This window comes from Dromiciops gliroides, chromosome 2 (assembly GCF_019393635.1).
Source record: "Dromiciops gliroides isolate mDroGli1 chromosome 2, mDroGli1.pri, whole genome shotgun sequence".
Lineage (NCBI taxonomy): Eukaryota > Metazoa > Chordata > Mammalia > Microbiotheria > Microbiotheriidae > Dromiciops > Dromiciops gliroides.
In genome coordinates, this window is record NC_057862.1 from 621,228,870 (window position 1) to 621,250,668 (window position 21,799).

At 42.3% G+C, this 21,799-nt stretch overlaps 1 protein-coding gene across 1 annotated transcript in view; it reads right to left on the minus strand.

Annotated features, from left to right (window-relative positions):
- The window catches only part of VAT1L (vesicle amine transport 1 like), a 113,097-nt gene that overhangs the window by 23,169 nt on the left and 68,129 nt on the right, over positions 1–21,799 (minus strand). The window lies entirely within an intron of this gene.

The following is a 21,799-nucleotide window of genomic DNA, read 5'->3' on the forward strand; positions in this document are numbered from 1 at the left end:
GGATTTTGTGAACTGCACCAGAGGGCAAAACTTCTGAGAATGAAGAGTGTTGGTGGAGGGGGCTGATGCAAAGTTATTTTGCTAAAGTCTTCAAAGAGGTCATGAGCAGGGTCACTGGCAGGGATGACTTCTGAAAATTTCCACTGCAAAGTATGACTTGTTCCCTCTCAAAAAAAGCCCAACCAATTGTCCAGTAAGCAGGTTCTGATGAATTCCACAAACTAGGCAGGGCCAATTCCTCTCATTCCTGACCACTGGGTAGATACCAGGCATGAGAAGTAGGAACTGTTTCCCCGTTCCCCAGCTTGGAAATGGGATACCATAGGATCTAGAGTTCGAATGAACCTTAAAAGATTATTTAGACCAACTCTTTCACTTTGCAGAGGAGCACACTGAAGCAAGGAAGGAGAAGGGTGTTTTGCAAGGTAACACTGGTAGCAAGAAGCAGAGTTGAGATTCAGACTCCTACCCTCTGTTCCCAGGTCAGGTTCTTGCTCCATTACACTACCCGGACTATAAACAGTGCAGGCTTCAAGAGAAATAAATGCCCTGGTGCATTAAGGCAGTTTTCCAGTTTCAACGGAACATTGACTATTGAATCTCAGGGTCAGAAGGGACCTTGGGGGTATCTAATTCAATATGTGCCTGAGCAGGAATCCCATTTTCAACATCCCTAAGCAATGGTTACCCAATCTTTGTTTAAAGACCTGACTACAGGCATCTCTGCCTACAGGTGCTCATTGTTAGGGGTTTTTTTCCCTATATTAAACCAAAACCTGACTCTGTAATTTCCACTTGTGAGTTCTAGTTCTGTGCTCTGGTGTGGTGGAGCAAATATAATCCCTCTTTCCTATGGCAATCCTTTGAACTGAAGAAGGTCATTGTGTCCTCTCATGTTCCTATGTCTTATGTTCTACAGAAAACAAAAACACTTTGGGGCAACTAGGTGGCGCAGTGGATAAAGCACTGGCCCTGGATTCAGGAGAACCTGAGTTCAAATCCGACCTCAGACACTTGACACTTACTAGCTATGTGACCCTGGGCAAGGCAATTAACCCTCATTGCCCTGCAAAAAAACAAACAAGCAAACAAACAAAAAATGAACAAACAACAACAACAACAAAAAAGAAAACAAAAACATTCTCACTTCTTTTAGCCAAGACTCATATGTTATGATCTTTAGCTTCCTTATCATCCTGGACACTCTCCTCTGGTTATTCTCCGCCTTATTTATTTTTTATTTTTTTTATTTTTTTTTTTGCGGGGCAATGGGGGTTAAGTGACTTGCCCAGGGTCACACAGCTAGTAAGTGTTAAGTGTCTGAGGCCGGATTTGAACTCAGGTCTCCTGAATCAGGGCCGGTGCTTTAACCACTGCGCCATCTAGCTGCCCCTATTCTCCGCCTTATTAAAGTCCTTCCTGAAATGTGATTCCCAGAAGAGAACACTTCCTTCTGAGACCACCTTCCATTTATATTTTATAGAGCTTGTATGTACATTTTGTTTTGTTGTTGCATCTCATCTCCTCCATTAGATGGGAACTCCTTTGAGGGTAGGAGCCATATTTTTTCCTTTCTTTGTTTTCACAGGAATAAGCCCAAATGCCTAACATCAGAAGTCAGCATAGTGACTGACTCAGTCGTCTTGGGGGCAGTTAGCACCAGGCTTGGAGTCAGGAAGAACCCCAGATGGGTTCATGAAGAGTCAGACACACTAAAATGACTCAACAACAACAAACCACGCATCCCCAATTCTTTAATTATGAAGTTGTTGGTTTTTTTCATCCTCTGTAGGACTTTATGTTTAACTCTATTGAATTTAATCTTATTCAATTCAGGTCATCCTCCCAGCCTGTAGGGATTTTGTTTTGTCAAGATGAAATATAAAGGGGGGCAGCTAGGTGGTGCAGTGGATAAAGCACTGGCCCTGAATTCAGAAGGACCTGAGTTCAAATCTGGCCTCAGACACTTGACACTTATTAGCTGTGTGACCCCTGGGCAAGTCACTTAATCCTTGTTGCCCCGCAAAAATAAAATAAAATAAAAATAAATAAAAACATAAAGGATGTGTCAGCCTGTGAAGAGATGGGAAGGGGTATGATTCATAGCCCATAGGATACTCAGTCAAGACAGTCATAACTCCAGACAGCTGCAGGACAAGAAAGAGGTAGGAGCATGTGGCAAATGCTAAAGGAGATTGTTGGGATATATAATTCCAAAGCTCAGCTAAGGATCCCTAAGAGCTGTAAGGGACCATTGAACATTTGGCTGATCCTTCTACTTTTCAGGTGAGAAAGCTGAGGAATAATTTGCCCAGCCCAGGGCAAGATGCAGCAGAGCCAAGATTTAAAACCAGTTCTCCAACTCCAAATATTGCTCCCATTCTAGAAGGTCACATAGGCTCTTCAAAGCAATGTAGCTGCTGACTATAGAAGGAAGGGGACTATAGAAATGAAGGGGATCATTTGTCCACAGCAAAAATCCTAAGACAGAGGTGCTTTGTGTGACCCACTACTACAGTAGCTGGAGGCAACTTCTAGTAAGGGGCTACCTCTCCAGGCCCCACAGATGCTTAAAGCATCACCCTATTCACAGGGGCTTTAAAGGCCAGTTTGCCAAATCCACTCAAGATCCCTGTTACCCCAAGCACAATATGAGTCCTGAATTCTGGTGCATGTTTTATTCTGAAAATAAAAGTGGGGGTCAATGAAAACATCCCTTTATAATGCCAATAGTGATGATGACAACAACGATGATTTCCATGAATATAGGAATTTACAGTAAAAAAAATATATAATTGAAATACACTCACACACACACACACACACAAAACCCCTAAATCCGTATAACCCTCACCTCTATGTCAAAGACTGGTGATTTAGTCAGCGTGGTAACTCTGTCCACCAGAGACAGATTGCCTATGATTTATAGCTTAGAAAGGTGGAAGGGGCTCTGAGAGGTTGAATGACTTGTCCATGGACACACAACTTGCAATTGCCAGAGGAAGGATTTGAACCTGTGTCTTTCTGATTTCAAGGTTATTCACAATGGCAGAATACTTCTCTTCCCACTGTTGTTGTTGACTTGTTTTAGTCATCTCTGACTCTGTGTGACTCCATCTGAGATTTTCTTGGCAAAGATACTGGAATTGGTTTGCTGTTTCCCTTCTCTAGCTCATTTTACAGATAAGAAACTGAGGCAAACAGGGTTAAGTGACTTGCCCGGGGTCACACAGCTAGAAAATCTGTATTTGAACTCAGGAAGATGAGTCTTCCTAACTCCGGGCTGGCACTTTATCACCTAGCTTCCCCCTTCCCTTTTTACACTAAAATTGAAAAGGTTCATTTTTTTTCCCACCAAGACCCCTATCTGTATAGTCTTAACCACTGAAGACTTTCTGTCAATCAACTAAGCAGGGAGAAAGAGTGGAATGTCTCCACACAAAGAAAAAGACCACACAGTCCACCCATCTATAGACCTGGTGGCACAAAGTGAGTATTTTCAGAGTACATTAACCCAATGGAAAATTCCAACTCTTTGGGACAGCTAGGTGGTTCAGTGGTTAGAGCACTGGGCTTGGAGTTCAGGTCTGGTCTCAGATACTTGCTGTTTGAGCCTGGGCAAGTCACTTGACCTCCATTTGCCTCAGTTTCTTCATTTGTAAACTAGACATAATAATAGCACCCACCTCCAAGAGTTGTTGTAAGGATCAAGTGAGATAATATTCATAAAGTACTTAAACAGTGCCAGGCACATAGTAAGCACAAATGTTAGTTTATTATTATCATTACTGTTGTTTTTACTATCTTGGGAAGATCAGCTTCTTCATCATAAAGATATTGTCATTACTATCTTTTGATGCCCCAAATCAATGAAATCTCAGAAGCTAAACGTACCCCAGGGGTAACTAGTCTAAACTATATGCAAATAAAAATTCTCCTTTTATTAGAAGTTCTTAACCTGAGGTCTGTTGGATAGCTTTCAGAATATCTATGAACTTGGATGGGAAAAATTATATCTTTATTTTTACTAACCTTTCATTTCTTTTGTAAAGCTATATATTTATTTTATGCATTTAAAATTATCCTCCATTTCCCAATTGAGAAATGGTCAAAGGCTATGAACAGGCAGTTTCCAGATGAAGAAATCAAAGATATCTATTGCCATATGAAAAAATGCTCTAATCACTATTGATTAGAGAAATGCAAATTAAAACAATTTTGGGGGTACCACCTTACAACCATCAGAGTGGCTAATGTGACAAAAAGGAAAATAATAAATGTTGGAGAAGATGTGGAAAAATTGGAACACTAATGCATTTCAGGTGGACTTGTGAACTGACCCATTCTGGAGAGCAATTTGGAACTATACTCAAAGGGCTATGGGGCTGTGGATACCCTTTGACCTACTAATACCACAACTAGGTCTGTATCCCAAAGAGATGATAAAAAAAAGGGAAAAGGACCCACATGTACAAAAATATTTATAGAAGCTCTCTTTGTGGTGGCAAAGACTTGGAAATCAAGGGGCCTGCCCATTAATTGGGGAATGGCTGAACAAGTTGTGGTATATGAATGTAACAGAATACTATTGTGCTATAGAAATGATGAGCAAGCAGATTTCAGAAAACCCTGGACTGGTTAAGTGGACTGATGCTGAGTAAAATGAACAGAGCCAGAAGCATTGTACAGGTAATGGCAACATTCTGTGATGATCAACTGTGAAAGACTTAGCTCTTTTCAGCAATGCAATGATCCAAGACAATTCAAAGGACTCATGATGGAAATGTTCTCCACATCCAGAAAAGAACTGTGGGATCTGAATGAAGATTGAACCATACTTTTTCTACTTTTTTGAGACTTTCCCATCTTGTTCTGATTCTTCTTTCACAACGTGACTCATGTGGAAACATACTAATGTGATGATTGTACATATATAACCTATATCAGACTGCTTTCTGTCTTGGGGAAGGGGGAGGAAGAGAGGAAGGGAGAAAAACTTGGAACTCAAAATCTTATAAAAACAAATGTTGAAAACCATCTTTACATGTAACTGAAAAAAAAACACCATTAAGAATGGAAAAAAACCACAATTATTCTGAGAATGGCTTCATAGATTTCATCAGACTGCCCAAGGGGCTTATGACATACACAAAAATTAAGAACCTCTGCTTTACACAGTCTCTACTAGTGATCATACAGCTTTGGCTTGAAGACCTCCAGTGATGGGAACTCACTACTTCCCAAGACAGGATATTCTAATATTGGACAGGTTGTTCCTGATATTAAGCCTAAATTTATCTCCTTGCAACTTCCACCCCAGACTTAGTTCTGTCTTCTAAGGTCAGCTGGACAAATCTAATACCTATTTCACATTCCAGATCTTCAAATACTTGAAGCTAGCCATCATATCCCTGATTCTTCTCTAGGCTAAGCAGCCTCCATTTCAACTTCTTTGTCTCGCCAGTCACCTCATATCCTGGTTGCTTTCCTTTGAATGTACTCCAGATAGTTTATGCTCTTCCTGAAACGGAAGAGAATTGAATAGAGTACTGTCTGACCAGAGCAGAGAACAATGAGGCATTGTCTTCCAAGTTCTGGACTCTATAGTCCTTTTAACACAGGATGAGATGGGTTAATTTTTCAACAGTGTTGATTCAAAACTAAGCTTCGAGTTCACTAAAGCCCTCCGGTCTTTGTCACATAAACTTGCTATCATATAAAAGAAAACCATTTAAGCCTCTCTGAATTATTGTTTGTTTTATTGCTGGTTGAGGTGAGTGATGTGAAACAAGTCATTTCCAGTGGCTTACTCTTCAATTTTGTTTTTCTGATCATAAAATATTCTTTAAACACCACACTGGGGGAAAAGAGCCAGACTTAATTTTTCATTTTGGCCCAAGCTGATCAGATTTAACATGACCCCAGATATAACAAATAAACATAAAATAATCCCTGCCTAAAAGCTACAGTATACTTAGACTGCTTTGAGAGACAAAGAGGAAGGCATCTTGGTTATCACTTTTAGCAGGATGAGGAATGGCTCATAAGACCTAGAACCTGGATCAATTTCAGCTGCAATCATATACAGTTGACAGTGAGGAAGTGTCCATGGAAGTCTAAGCACTTAGGTTCAGCCTCACATAATGATGACTTATGCACAGTGCCTAGCATATATTAAGTGCTTAATAAATGCCAGTCAACTGAGTACCCATGCAGTGGGATGTTGGACACGATCAAGATAGAAAAGCAGATGTCTATGGTTATCTAGTTCTTATTAGAAAACAAGTCTTTGGAAGAATTTCCCTATAGGACAAATGAAGAACTCCCCAGAAAGATACAAAAGCAAATTGCTAGGGGGTAGTTTGCTACTTATAGTCATTGGGTGAAGTATATAATTGACAATAAATGGATTGTCCAATCTATATATTGGATACTAGGGGATCACAAATAGCCATATGGGAGGCCAGAATCTTGATGGCACGAACTAAAGGTTTGGATAATGATCAAAATATCAAGTTTGGGATAAGGGAAAGGGAAAGGAGTAGAAGGCAGCAAGCATGGAGATGTTTTACTGGGTGAGTCTCTGTTCACAAATGGACTATGCCAGAGAGAATAGGTGATAACTGTATTTACCCTTGTCCCCATATGCTCCAGACTACCTTCTAGAACAGTCAGTCAATAAATGTTGGTTTTGCTTTTTTTTTTGGGGGGGGGGCAATGAGGGTTAAGTGACTTGCCCAGGGTCACACAGTTAGTAAGCGTCAAGTGTCTGAGGCCGGATTTGAACGCAGGTACTCCTGAATCCAGGGCCTGTGCTTTACCACTGCGCCATCTAGCTGCCCCTAGTCAGTAAATGTTTAACCATTAAGGACCTATGTTCCAGGCACTGTACTAAACCCTGGAGATACAAAAACAAGTGAAAAAACAAGGACAGTCCCTGGCCTCAAGGGCTTACAATCTATAATTCTACGATCCTGACTCTGACACTCATCTGCCATATTGCCCCTTTTCAGCTTCAGGTTCCTCATCTACAAAGAGATAATGATGCCCAAACTCCTTATCTTCTATGTCATATAATGAGACTCAAGACAATATGGAAGGGCTTTATAAAGTGAAATACTCTGAGACAGTACCTTGTTTGTAGCCGGCATTTATTAAATGTCTGTTGAATTAATCTTGTATATGAAATTGGAGTCATTATCAGTATCTAATAGGATTAATGTGACAGGATTTCCTTCTTTGCAAAGAATTCAACATGGGATGCATTCTTTCCTATGATACCCATTTCCTGACTGATTCCATGTCCCACCTCTTCCTGCCTAGATAAGAAACTATGGCCAACTCTTCTAATTAGGATCATTGGCTCAACCAATCAATCCACAAGCATTTATTAAGGGCCAACCATATGTTAAGTATTATTGTATTAGTTAGGAATGAAATGTTTTTAAAAATGAAAAATGCCCTATGCTCAAAAAATTTGGCATTCTATTGGGAAAGAACACACACACTTATATATCTATGCAGAATATATGCTCCAAGTAAACACAAGGCATTTATGAAAGGGAGGCCAATTGGAACCAGAAGGGGGTCAGGAAAGGTTCATGTTCTTGAACTGAGTCTTTTTTTTTTTTAAGTGAGGCAATTGGGGTTAAGTGACTTGCCCAGGGTCACACAGCTAGTAAGTGTTAAGTGTCTGAGGCCGGATTTGAACTCAGGTCCTCCTGACTCCAGGGCCGGTGCTCTATACACTGCGCCACCTAGCTGCCCCTTGAACTGAGTCTTAATGGAAATAAGGGATTCTAAGGTGCAAAGGAAAGCAGAAGTGCATTTCAGATGTGGGGGAAGAAATGGAGACAGAAGATGGAGTGTTATGTGAAAGGAACAATAAAAAGGGTCAGCCGGACTGGACCATACATAAAGGGAAGGAGAGTAATGTCTAATGAAGCTGGGAAGTCAGTTGGGGCCAGGTCACAAAGGGCTTTAAGTGGTAAGCATCCAAATATGTATTTCATATACACTCACACAGCCACAAACATGGTGCAGATTCCCATTAAAACAGTCCTCTACTGAGTCTCCTTGTCCCAAGTCTCTCTTCTTTCCAATCTACCTTCTACTTTTCTACCCACTGTTTTTCTAAAATGCATGTTCGGCCACATCACTCGTCCCTGTTGTCACTCTCTCCCAGTAAACTCCAGTGACTCCCTATTACTTTCAGGATCAAATATAAAATGCTTTGGCACCGAAATCTGGCTCCTTCATACCTTTCTAGTCTTCTGATACTTTGCTCACTTTCATATACTTCATGACACTTTCACATACACTGGCCATCTTGCTGTTCTTTGCCCATGATGTCTTATCTCCCAACTCCAGTCCTTCTCCCTCGCTCTCCCTTGTGTTGCTCCTCACCTCTGCCTCCTGCTTTCCTGGCTTCCTTCAACTCAGCTCAAATTCCACCTTCTAAGGGAGCCCTTCCTAGACCATCCTCTTGACCCCCTTTACTACAACCCCTCCCCCTGCCATGCTAGTGCCCTCCCTCTGGGATTCCTCCCATTTACACTGTATGTCTCTTGTAGGTAGAGTTAATTCTTAAGTTTCTTCCCTCTGCCATTAGAGTGTGAGCTTTCAGAAGGCAAGACTTGTGTTTTTGCCATTCTTTTGCAGCAGGGTCTGGCATAATCTCTGACACAAAGCAAAAGCCTAATAAATATTTGTTGCCTGACTGACCTTTGGCCTTTAAGAGAAGGCTATGACAAGGAGTACAAGTCCTATGAAACTGGACTTGCTCCTACCCTAAGCCCAAAGGGAGCCTGTGTGTTTGTAACCTGAGACCAACCTTTCTCAGCACAGGGAGACTATTCAACAGGATTTGTTTTATGGCCTTTGCAAAGTAACTCATAAAAAACAACCTCTGAATGCACAGAGGGTCTGGATACATGTAGGTGGAGGTGGGGTGCCCACACGGATGAAGTCATGCTATTGTGAAGTCCTGAAATATAATTGGTTATGGGTTGAAGAATGAAATTATTCCTCTCTAGCTCTCATCCAAAGCTTTCTTCTTCAAGGACTGGGGATGAATACTCAAGTACAATTTCCAAAAGCAATGAATCACTGGAACAGTGATGCCTTTTCTCAAGCCCACTCAATGCCAACCCCCCTTCTGCTGCTGTTCTTATGGTCAATGTGATTAAGAGAGAGAGAGAGAGAGAGAGAGTCAGGCCATGGCCCTCACCCTGAAGAATTAAACACATAAATTGGAGACAGAGACACTGAGCTCAGATAGCCCTTGGGAGAACCATGATAAGCTCCATCTGTCAAAAATTTTATTTCTAGGACATACGAAATAAGATTGTTCAGAAAGCTTTTGGTTCAGGGGCCTTTAATTCTTAACCTGGGCCATTCCCTTTGTCTTCCTGTTAGTGCCAGCCTGTCAGTGAGATGGCAAAAGGCCCATGGGTTGATATATACAGGCTCTGAGGCCTATAATTCCAAGTGAAAATCTTTGGCTTTTTTTCCTGGAACTTACCATTACGTATTTCGTGTCGATGGAGAGCTTGGCAAAGCGTAAAGAGCATAGTGTAGTGGAGCCAGAGGGGGAAAAGGAAGGGAGTAGTGTTTATGTGGCATCCACTGTGTGCCACGCACTGTGCTAAGCACTTTACAAATAGCATCTCATTGGATTCTCACAACAGCCTTGGGAGGTAGGTGCTGTTATTCCCCTTTTACAGTTAAGGAAACCGAGGCAGACAGAGATTGCCTTGCCCAGGGTCACACAGCAAGTGTCTGAGGCCAGATTCGATCTCAGGTCTTCCTGACTCCAGGCCCAGCAGTCACTCCACTGTACCACACAGCTGCCTCAACAACCATTAGAATATGCATGGGGCCTTCCTTCCAGGATGCCTTAGTTACTTCCCCCAAATTATCTTGAATTTATTTTGTCTACATTTGGAATACTTTTCGTGTAGACTTTCTATGTGAATGTAAGCTCCCGGTGGGCAAGGCTGTTTGGTTGCTGCCTTTGTGTCACCCATGCTTGGCATAGTGCCTGGCGTGTTATAAGCACTCCATAAATGCTTGTTGATTGATTGCTAGAAGTCAGAGTGACTGACTGCTCATCATAGATGTTGCAGAAGCGATAACTGCTCTGCTGGACAAGCTGTCCTATGAGGCTCTTTTCAATGCTGAGACTCTGGTTCTAAGTACGAGGCCCTTCTATGGCTTCCCTGCCAAGCCGCTCACTGCATGTATAAACACAACATGGCCCTTTTAATATCACTCCCGCGAAAGAACCGAGAGTTTAACAAACAGAAAGATGGCACTGCCGAGATTTTAGCTAAATGCAATCACCAGCATATGTTTCTAGTTGGCTGTGCCAAATGATAAGAACACACAAGACCCAAGCTTTCCTTGTGTCCCTAATAGTTGCAGACATTGTTTGCGTGAAATGCCTTCTGGAAACAGAAGCTGTACAAACCCAAACACATGTACTGCAAAGGGAACCAGAAAACAGTAATGGGAGGTTTAGAATCACCATATGTCAGAGCTGGAAGGGATGGCAGACCACAAGATGTGGAAGGGGTTTATTTGATTTTTTGCGGGGGGTGGGGTGGGACAAAGAGGGTTAAGTGACTTGCCCAGGGTCACACAGTTAGTAAGTATCTGAGGCTGGATTTGAACTCCAGGCCCAGCACTTTATCCACTTTGCTGTCTAGCTGCCTCTTTTCCCACTATGCCATAATACCTCCTTGCTAGTAGTAGTTTGAGTGATACTTGGGGAGAGGGCCTTTGTCTCTACTGCTGGCCACCAATCAGTGCCTGGTCTCTTGAAATTCCCCAACAATTCCTCTCATTCTCTTGATCTCAGCATGGTTACTCTAGTCCTTCCTCTTAGTATATCTCAAAACTGAAGATGGAATTTTCCAAAATGACTTTTCAAGCAACTAAGGGAAAAGGGATAAAACAGTTGAATTTGAGAACACAAGATGTGATGTTATAGAGCACAAGAATCCTGCTTTAGAACAAATCTTTTATAATCATGGATGTTGGCATTCCTGTCTGAGCTAACTAGACTGACTCCTATTCACTCATTCAAGGATAAGAATAATAGCAGCTAGTATTGATGTAGCTCTTCGAGGTTTGCAAAAACATTTTACAAATATTAGCTCATTTGATAACATCAACCCTGAGAGGTAGGTGCTGTTATGACCCCCATTTTACAGCTGAGGAAATTGAGTCAGACAGAGGTGAAGTGACTTGCCCAGAATCACACAGCTAGGAAATGCTTAAGTCCTATTCTCTGTCCATTGTCCCATCAACCTCTCCAAATCCCCTTAGATCTTTCTAAGCTCACATTTCTCTAGTGCTTTGGAGCTTACAAGGTACTTGACAACACTATTTTAAGGGAGGTAGTGTCATTATTTTATCCCCTGTTTATAAATGAAGAAAGTGGATTAGAGAGAGGTGAAGTGACTCTACCAGCCCTGGGTCACCTGGCAATGAAGAGTCAGAGATGGACCCTGAGTCCAGGTCTCTCGATTCGTCATCCGGTCCACTTCTCACTGCAATGAAGGGCTTGTGCCTATTTGTGTGAGGCCTATTATGTTCAGTAAGAAGGAGATACAGGATAATTAAGGCAAGAGCTCTGCCCTCAAAGAGTTTACAATCTCATCATGACTCCTGAAGTTTTGAGCCTGGTCATAAGGGGAAGTGCTCATGCTGACAAAACCCACGATCATCTCACCCTACGCACTTCCTTTTCCTGCCCACTTTGGTGTTTCCTACAAAATTCCAGGTACCAACAAAAGAAGGCCCTGATCACTATTCTGAAATACTTGAAGGGCTTTCATGGAGAAGAGGGATTAGTATTGTTTTACTTGGCCTTAAAGGGCAGAGCCAGAATCATGATGAAGCATCCAGAAGCAGAATGGGTTAATGTGGATCAGTAGTGAGTTCCCCATCACTAGAGGTCTGCAAACAGACCTCTATTAATTCCTCTTGCTCGGAATGTTTGCCGAGATGTGTTGACTTTTTCAACTGGACCGGGGATAAACCTCTGAGGTCCCTTCCAATTCTGGGATTCTGTGTGTCCTCCCAATGGTCAGGCTGGGCTCCATTGACCACCAGCACATTTCACATATATCCCAGTCCTGACACCAGCTCCACTAAGTTGTAGCATGTGTAGCAAGATGAGTCACTGTTTTTCCCTATAGGATAAAGGTCAGCCTGAGTTAATGATTGGTTTCCATTGCCCGTGTGCAATGGCAAGCCCAAAAGAACTCCAACCGTAGGTAAGAGAAAGGATAGCTCTTCTGACCATGGCATAGACACAAGCTGTTAGCCCAGCCTCCTTCCATGATGAAACTCACATTCCAGCCATAGCTTCATGAGGCAACTGGGTGAAGAGCAGAAAGTTCAGTCAAATGATCAGGGGTATTTCTCTTTTAATTGAAGTGAAATATTTGGCCTGACATAAGACTGGTATTTCTCTTTGGTGTCTTGTGGCTTTACCTCCAGGGAACAGAATTTCCTGTGGTCATGCATATCTGTGGTCTTATTTGCTCCCTCACCTGCTCTGTTGGGGTTAGGGTTGGACAGGAGCAAATCAAATGGCCAGGTAAGGAGGGTTCATGTTAAAAACATGATTTGGTATGTGAGGACCTGAGTTTTAATCCTGCCTCAATCATTTACTAGGTGGGTGACTTTGGACAAATCAGTTCTCTTCTGTGGACTTTTAAAATACGGACAATTTTCAATTCATTGAGTATGCATTGAGGTAGATAGAAAATTTAGATGCAAAACCATCTTTGCACTGATGGAAGTTAATATGGTGGGAGGTTATGAAACAAACACAGATAAGGACAATACGCAGTATTACAGGTAAATGGATTGGAGTAGGCTAGAGGGCTATGTGAGGCCCAGGAAGGAAAGGTCATTGCTAATTAAGGATGATGAGGGAAGGTTTCCTAGAAGAGGTAAAATTTCAACTGGGGCTTAAGGATAGGTAAGTTTTTAACACAGAAGGTCAGCATTAATGTAGAAGGCCTAGCTCCTCTTTATAGTGTAGCTTAGTAGAGGGCAGTCAGGCAACAGGTATTTATTAGGCCGTGCTTTGTGCCAGGCATGGTGGGATGTAAAGAAGAGCAAAGGACAGCCCCTGCTCTCAAGGAGCTCATATTTAAAGGGGAAAACTAATGTAAATGATGGGGAACATACAAGCTATACAGAGTAGATGGAAGGCAACCTTGGAAACGAAGGCACCAGCAATTACTAGGGGAAGGGAGACATGTTAAGTTCTCCTACAGAAGGTGGGATTTCAGCTGAGTCTTCAAATAAGCCAGGGAAACTAAGAGGTGGGGATGAAGAGAGAGAGACATTTCAGGCTTAGTCAGTCAGTGCAAAAGCATGGAGGTGGGAGATAGACAGCAAGTGGGCCCATATGGCTGTTATCATTCAGCTGTTTCAGTCATGTCTGACTCTTTGTGACCCCGTTTGGGATTTTGAGGAACTGAGGCAAACATATAAGGAAACTAAGAATCAGAGATTTGAGATAATTTGCCCAGAGTCACACAGCTAGTAGGTGTCTGGTAGGGAGATGAGTCTTCCTGACTCCAGGACCAGCCCTCTATCCACTTAGCCCCTTAGCTGCCCCATCCATATGGCCCATACTGCAGAGTATAAGAAAGGGAATAATTTGTAAGGAGCCTGGAAACATAGAATGGGACCAGGGCTTGAAGAGTTTTAAATATCCCAAAGAGCAGCTTATCTTTTCTCCTAGAGATAGTAAGGGACCTCTGGAATATGTTGAGGAGTACAGTGACATGGTCATTGCACTTTAGGAAATTATCTGTGACAGCTGAGTGAGGTTTGAGCAGAGTAGGGAGAGACTTTGAGGCAGGGGGATCTAATGCTATTGCAAGAGTCCAGGCAGTGAGTTAATAAGTGGATTCACATCCTACCTCTGACACTTAATAGTTGTGTGACCCTGGGTAAATTATCTCAAATCTCTGATTTTTTAGTTTCCTAAAAATGAGGAATAATAACAGTAATGGCACCTAACAGGGTTGTTGTGAGGATTTCTGTAAAGCCCTTTGCAAACATTAAAATGCTATAGACATGCTAACTAGTATTATTGGTGACTATGTGGTCTTGGGGGAAAAAAATCAAAACCTTTCTTTGCTGGGTCTCAGTTTCCCCATCTATAAAATGACAGGATTGAACTACACATTCTCTTAAAGGGCCATCCAGGTCAAACATTCTGTAGTTCTGGGAGTCTATGAATTAGAAAAGAGCTTGGCTTTTCAAGGGCCATTTCCTGAGCATGCAGGAAATTAATCTTATCTAAACTTAGCTATTTCTCCCAGGAATGGAGACTGCTGGAGGCACAAGTGGTATTCAATAAATGCTTGCTGAGTCACGGGCTGGGTAGGCAGCAGTGGTTCACAAGTCAGAGAAATATACAGAAAAGATCACGGGTCATAGATTTAGGGCTGAAGAAGACACTAGAGGCAACTGACTTTTCTTGCTTCATAGATGAGAAAACAAGCCCAGAGGTGACGTAACCTGCCCCAGTAGCAGAGGGAGGACTAAAAGCCAGGTCCTCTGCCTCCCAGAGCGATGCTTGCCCCAATGCTCCATTTCCCCCTCACAAGACAGAAAGAGCTGAGGGCTGACTCTGGGCCTCTTGCCCAAAGTCACATATGCACATACACATTTTAAAAAATAATCCCTCAAACTGATGCAACCATTAGCATCTTGACTTTGGAAGAAAATAATTACAGTCCAGCTTTCTATGATGTCATTCAAAGAGCAGCAAATAGCAATGTCAATCCGCCTCTCACTTGGCTCACAAAAGAAAGCCAGCTTCTGGATTCTTTTCAGCCAAGGGACGGGCCTGACAACAGTGTGCACCTTCTCCTCAGCGGGAACACGTATTCATCGTTCATCTCACAGTCCTCTAAGAGAAGTGCTCGGCAGAAAAACAAATCCACCTTGGCTCAGCGCTCATCAGCCTGCCACGAGAATGTGATGAGCAACCCAGAGACCATGGCCCCCCCAACAAGGGCTGCTTTTACACCGAATGCTTAGAGGGACAATGAATGCTCACATGGGGGATGGATGTGTACACGTGTGGGTGTTACCCTGGTGGGTGGAGACACAATATTAGTCCTTCAAAGCCCTAGTTTTCCTTGATTCCTTCTAGCCTTTTTTACCCCGGCAAGTGCAGGAATAGGGAACTACATAAGGTTAGGACTTTTGAAGTTTCCTTTGAATCGACCCCCCCCCAACATCAAGACAGGATTTAAAGTTTAAGAGAAATTGTGGGGGCAGCTAGATGGCGCAGTGGATAAAGCACCAGCCCTGGATTCAGGAGGACTGAGTTCAAATCTGGCCTCAGACTCTTAACACTTACTAGCTGTGTGACCCTGGCAAGTCACTTAACCCCAAATTGCCTTACCAAAAAAAAAAAAAAAAGAGAGAGAGAGAGAGAGAGAGAGAAATTGGCTAAGGTGAAAATGACAAGGAATAGCTTCACAGACTCAGCATTAACACTCTCTGAGTTCTCTAGTTCAACTAGGAACACTTCTATAACATCACTGAAAAGTGTTCATCCATCTCTCACCTGGACATCTTCAATTCATTCTATATGGTCAAGTATTTTTTTTGTGTGTGGGGGCAATGAGGGTTAAGTGACTTGCCCAGGGTCACACAGCTAGTAAGTGTCAAGTGTCTGAGTATTTGAACTCAGGTCCTCCTGAATCCAGGGCCGGTGCTCTATCCACTGCGCCACCTAGCTGCCCCTGTGGTCAAGGATATTTTGGACCCTAGTTCTGGTGTCCAGTGAATTAGTTAAATCCCTCTTAACTCCTTATCATCTATAAGTATGAAAATCATACTATCTACCCCTGTATCCAAGTCTGATAAAAATTCTGAATAGCACAAAGCTAAGGATCAATCCTTGAGGCATTCTGCTAGATATTTGTCTCAAAACTTATTGTAATCCATATCAAACCATGCTCTGGGTGCAATCACTCCAATAAGAGGGGGAAAGCTCAGACAATCACCAAAAACTTCCCTCCAGATCCTTGCAGCCATACAGAGATCACACAGATGAACTGGCATCTATAAGAGAATTCTGCCCTTCCAGGGACGGAGTACATAAGAGCCATCTTTTCTTGATCAATGTCCACAACTCTGGCCCTGAAAGAGCAATACTCATTCACAACATTGGTGGAGAGGGGCAAGGGCAGAGAGTATTCAGTGCAGGATTACAGGAGTAGCTATATTGCCTCCTACACTTGTCCCTGGCTCTGCTTCTGCAAGCAATAAGGTTCAATAAGCAGAAGCCAGGGAAACCTTTCTGGTAAGTTTAATGGTCAATGGGCATAGACACTTCAAATGGACAGGGAAGCTCCCTTGAAATGATCCTAAGCTGCAAAAACAAATACAAAGATGAAAGCAAAGAAACAATTGGACTACCTAATATATGTCACAGTTCTGCCTGGTTGAGAGGTTTGCTCATGGTCTTCCCTATATAAGTCCTCCTCCCTCATCTCTACATACTAAGATCATACCTATCCATCAAGGTCTAATTCCAATGCCATCTTCTTCCAGCAGCTTTATTTAAGTCTCATTCAGGCAGGTTGGTGGTCACTTCTCCCTCTATTCTCATAGCATTTTATATTCTTCATTTATTAGTTTAAAACATCCATTTAACAAGCATCTACTAAATGTCTACCATGTGCAAGGCATTCATGAACTTCTATTCTAACTTGCATGATTGATTTGTATTCAGTTGTTCATTGACATGCACCCCCTCCAACAAGATATTAAGGGCCTTTAGAGAAGGGACTGGCCTTAGCTAAACTTTAGAACTCCCATAGTGCTCTGTACACAGGAGGCACTTGATAAATGTTTTATTTCATGAATGTTGATTGCTTAGTGAATAGTTAGCAGGTACTCTGTGCCCCTGGGGACATACACCTGGGGACTTCAAGTTAAAATGTGGATGGCCCTTTAATGACCAAGGTTGAACCCTGGAGGTTCATCAACTTCCTCTATTCCTTTGATCTCTGCCCTCACTCCACCTCAGTCCCAAATAGGGATGGTCACACTCTTATTCTAACCATCACTCACCCACAAATGTTCTGCCTCCACAATCTATAATTTTGAAATTCTATTTGACCATATCCTCATATCCTTCCTGTTCTTCCTGTTCCCTTTCTAAGCCTTTTCTATGTCTTCATTGCAATCTCAAGTTATTTCTCCTCTAGCTATGTGACTTTGAAACTTCTTTGACAGACTTCTCTGACTCATTATAGGGCTAGCCTCATCATCCTGAAAGAGTCCATCAGCCTCCTCACCACCCTTTGCCCCTCTGAGTGGTGGGTGAGGCTGTGAACTCCAAATATCCATTTAAGGAAGGAGTTCAGTTCAGACATCTCATTTCTCCTCTGACTTCTCTGATTGTCTTCACAATGCCCCTCCCCCCATCTATACTTTCTCCTCACCCTAGTTTTTTTTTTTTTGTTTGTTTTTGCAGGGTAATGAGGGTTTAAATGACTTGCCCAGGGTCACACAGCTAGTAAGTGTCCAAGTTTCTGAGGCCAGATTTGAACTCAGGTCCTCCTGAATCTAGGGCCGGTACTTTATCCACTGTACCACCTATCTGCCCGCCACCCCCAGCTTTTTAGCTTGCTTTTGTGTACTGTCTTTTTCCCCCACTTAATTGTAACTCTTTAAGGACAAGGACTGTCTTTTTTCATATTTGTATTCCCAGCACTAAGCACAATGCTTGGCAATGGTCATTATTAACTGGTCATTGATGAAAATTGATTGATTGATTGATTGACTGAAGTCCCTCCACTCCTTCTCTGCTTCTCACAAACCCTGCCTCTGGCATCATTTTCTTCCCTTCAAAATTTAGATCCTGAGGGCAGCTAGGTGGCACAGTGGATAAGCACTGGCCCTGGATTCAGGAGAACCTGAGTTCAAATCTAGCCTCAGACTTGACAATTACTAGCTGTGTGACCCTGGGCAAATCACTTAACCCTCATTGTCCCCCCCCCCATTGGATCCTTTAATAAACCAGTTCAACTGTCCTCAACCCTTCAACTCCTTGCCTCCCTTGTTCAGTTGTTGACCATTGGTGCTCATCCTTTTCTAAACCTCAACTGTGGATAACTCTTTCTATCAATTTCTCCATTCCTATGTAAGTGCTGCTAAATACTCCTTTTGGAGTCCCACATCATGCCAACTGGGTCTTCTGTAAATTCATGTTATGTTATTTCCACTATGCCCTTCCTACTACAATGCTAAAACCTTATACTCTTCACTGACAGACTGTTCATCCCACAGGGATGAACCTTTTTTTCCTCAAGCTACCTATGCCATCTACTCCCCAGGGACTTCCTCTCAGTAGAGGTCCTCTCCTCATAATTCACAGGCAACAATGAGGCCCTTAATTAGGAGATTCCTCTCACTACCCAGTCCATCCTTCAAATTTTCTCAGCATCATTTCCCATCTTCTTCTCTTCCTTAGTCACAGAGGATAAGCTGGTCCTATAACTCTTCCACTTGTACCCTTCATCTCCACCTGAATACATCTCAAACTCAGCAGGCACAAAATAGAACTCATTGTCTTTTTCTCTAATCTGCCCCCTTCCTAACTTCCCTATTTCTGTAGAGAGTTCCGCTGTTCTTCAGTCATCCCGATGCAAACCCTCGGAATCCTCCTCAGCTCTTCACTCTCGTTCACTTCCCTCTCATATCCATCAAGTTGTCAAATCTTGTCAGTTATGCCTCCTCAATATCTATTTATTCCCTTATCCCTAGTCCAAGTTCTTATCCTTGCTCACTTGGACTATTAGAGTAGCTCATTAATTGGTCTTCCTCCAGCTAGCCTCTTCCTTCATCCAATCCATATTCCCCACAGTTACCAAATTGATATTCCTTTAGCACAGGTCTGATGATGTTATTCTTCTAATAATAAAAAAAAAAACACCTGTCACTGACTTCCCATTGCCTTTAAAATAAAAAAGAAACTGCTCTAGTTGGCATTTAACGCTCTTCCTAGTTTGGCTGCTGCCGGCTTTTCCAGGCTGATGACACATTGCTCCCCCTCATGTACTTTGTGTTCCAGCCAAATTGGCCTCCCTGCTATGCCCATCTCCTGTCTCTGGGCCTTTGTACAGATTGTTCCTATGCCAGGAATACTCTTCCTCCTCAATTCCAACCCATTTGAAGCTCATCTGAAGGGTCCCTGTTTTCAAAGGGCCTTTCTTAGTATCTCCAATTATTAGTCTCCACCACTACTCACCCTAAACACCAAGTATTTATTTTGTTAATATCTGTAGGCATATTATATCTACCCCAGTTGAATGTAAGCTCCTTGTAGGGAGGGATTAGTCTCACTTTTGTATCTGTATCTGTAGTATAGTGCCTGTCATTGTAGTAGGCATTTGATCAATGCTTATTAATATATATATATATATATATATATATATACACATACATACACACACACACACACACACACATATATGCCCATTAGAATTTTACAAAGCGTTAGTGAGCACACATAGGTGTCACAGGATTTTGATCTGGACCATCTTATCCAAACTTCTCAGCCAATATCCTTCTGGTTACTTTGCTCCATCTATACCTGAAGCACAGAACCACAGAAATACCAGAACTATGAGGGAACTCAGAAATCAGCTGGTCCCACCTGCATTATGTAGTCATGAAACAAACCTCTTTATGATAGTCCCAACAAGTGATCATCCAACCTTCCCTTAAAGACTTTTTTTTTGGAGGGGCAATGAGAGTTAAGTGACTTGCCCAGGGTCACACAGCTAGTAAGTGTCAAGTGTCTGAGGTGGGATTTGAACTCGGGTCCTCCTGAATCTAGGGCTGGTGCTTTATCCACCCTTAAAGACTTATTACTGACTGAGCCAGCCTGTTCTACTTTTTTGGGAGCTCTAATTGCTAGACAATTTATCCTCACACGAAGCCTAAATCTATCTCTCTGTGATTTCCACTCATTACTCCTAGTTTTGCCCTAGGACTACTAAGGAGAACAAGTTTAATCTCTGTTCCTTATGAAAGCCCTTCAAATAATTGAAGGTAATTATCATGCTCCTTCCACTCCCTGCCCTTCTCCCAACCTCATCTAAGTCTTCTATTTTCCAGATTCAGTATTCCCAGTTGATTCAGCTGATTGTCACATGGCAAGACCTAAGGTCCCTCTGGTACTGGTCACACTGCACTGGAACCTCTCTGATTTGACGCTGTCCTTTCAAACATGCGTCATGCAGAAATAGGCATGATAATCCAGATAGAATTCAACTAAACAAACTAACAAGAATCCGGTAGCATTATTACCTTGAATGTTCTGGATAGTATCTCTGTCCAAAGATTAATATTTATTTTTGTGTTTCTTTGTCACACATTTAACTCATACTGAGTTTGTAGGAGCAGCGAGAGGGCAGAGTGGATAGGGTGCCTGGCCTGGTGTCAGTTCTGAGTTCAAATCCAGTCTAAAGCACTTAGTAGCTGTGTGAGCCTGTGAAAAGCACTTAAACTCTGTCTCGATTTCCTCATCTATAAAAATGGGGATAATAGTAGCACCTACTTTTATTTGTTAGGATCAAATGAAATAATATTGGTAAAATATTTAGCACAGTGCCTGGCACATAACAGGCCATGTATGAATGTAGCTATCATCATCATCCACGAACCAAGGTTCCGAACTCAAAGTAATCACAATTAACTCTTGTAAATAACTGACTTGTTGATGGACTAACTCCTATATTCTTTATTTTTTTTTTAGTGAGGCAATTGGGGTTAAGTGACTTGCCCAGGGTCACCACAGCTAGTAAGTGTCAAGTGTCTGAGGCCGGATTTGAACTCAGGTCCTCCTGACTCCAGAGCCGGTGCTTTATCCACTGCACCACCTAGCTGCCCCTAACTCCTATATTCTTTTAACATGAACTGTAGTCTAGCCACAACTCCTTCATTTTATACTTACGAAGTTGATTTTTTATTTTTGTTTTTGTTTTTGTTTTTTAGTGAGGCAATGGGGTTAAGTGACTTGCCCAGGGTCACACAGCTAGTAAGTGTTAAGTGTCTGAGGCTGGATTTGAACTCAGGTCCTCCTGACTCCAGGGCCGGTGCTCCATCCACTGCACCACCTAGCTGCCCCCAAAGTTGATTTTTTGAACCCAAGTATAGGACTTTACATTTACTTATGTTAAATATCTCTCATTGGACCGGGACAATCTTTCTGGACTGTTAAGATCCTGTTGGATTCTGACTCTGTCATCGACCTGCCAGCCTTGTGCCATTGACAAATCTGAGAGGTATGCCATCTATACCTTAATCTAAGTCATGAAGAAAGTGTCCATTAGTACAAGGCCAGAATGGATTTCTGGAGGTACCTGGTCAGCAAGCTCCTCCCATTTTACATTGAGCAACTGGGGCCAAGAACAAGTTTGATCCCTTCTCTATCTGATATCCATTCAAATACTGGAATCCCTCTATCATATCTTGTTCAAGTCTTCTTAAAATACTTTGATGAGTAAGACATATTAAAACTCACTGTACAATCTTATCAGGGTTATGAAATCCATATATTCAACTATTTCTGTATTTGACACTTGGGAAATCCAAGTTTTGATGAGACTTGGTCCCTCTCTTCATGGAGTTTATAGTTAGCAAGAGGGGAAATGAGAGCAAAAAGCAACAAGAAGACTAAGTTGGGATCTTCTGATCTGTAGCCAGACAATCTGTGCTTTGCATGACTAAT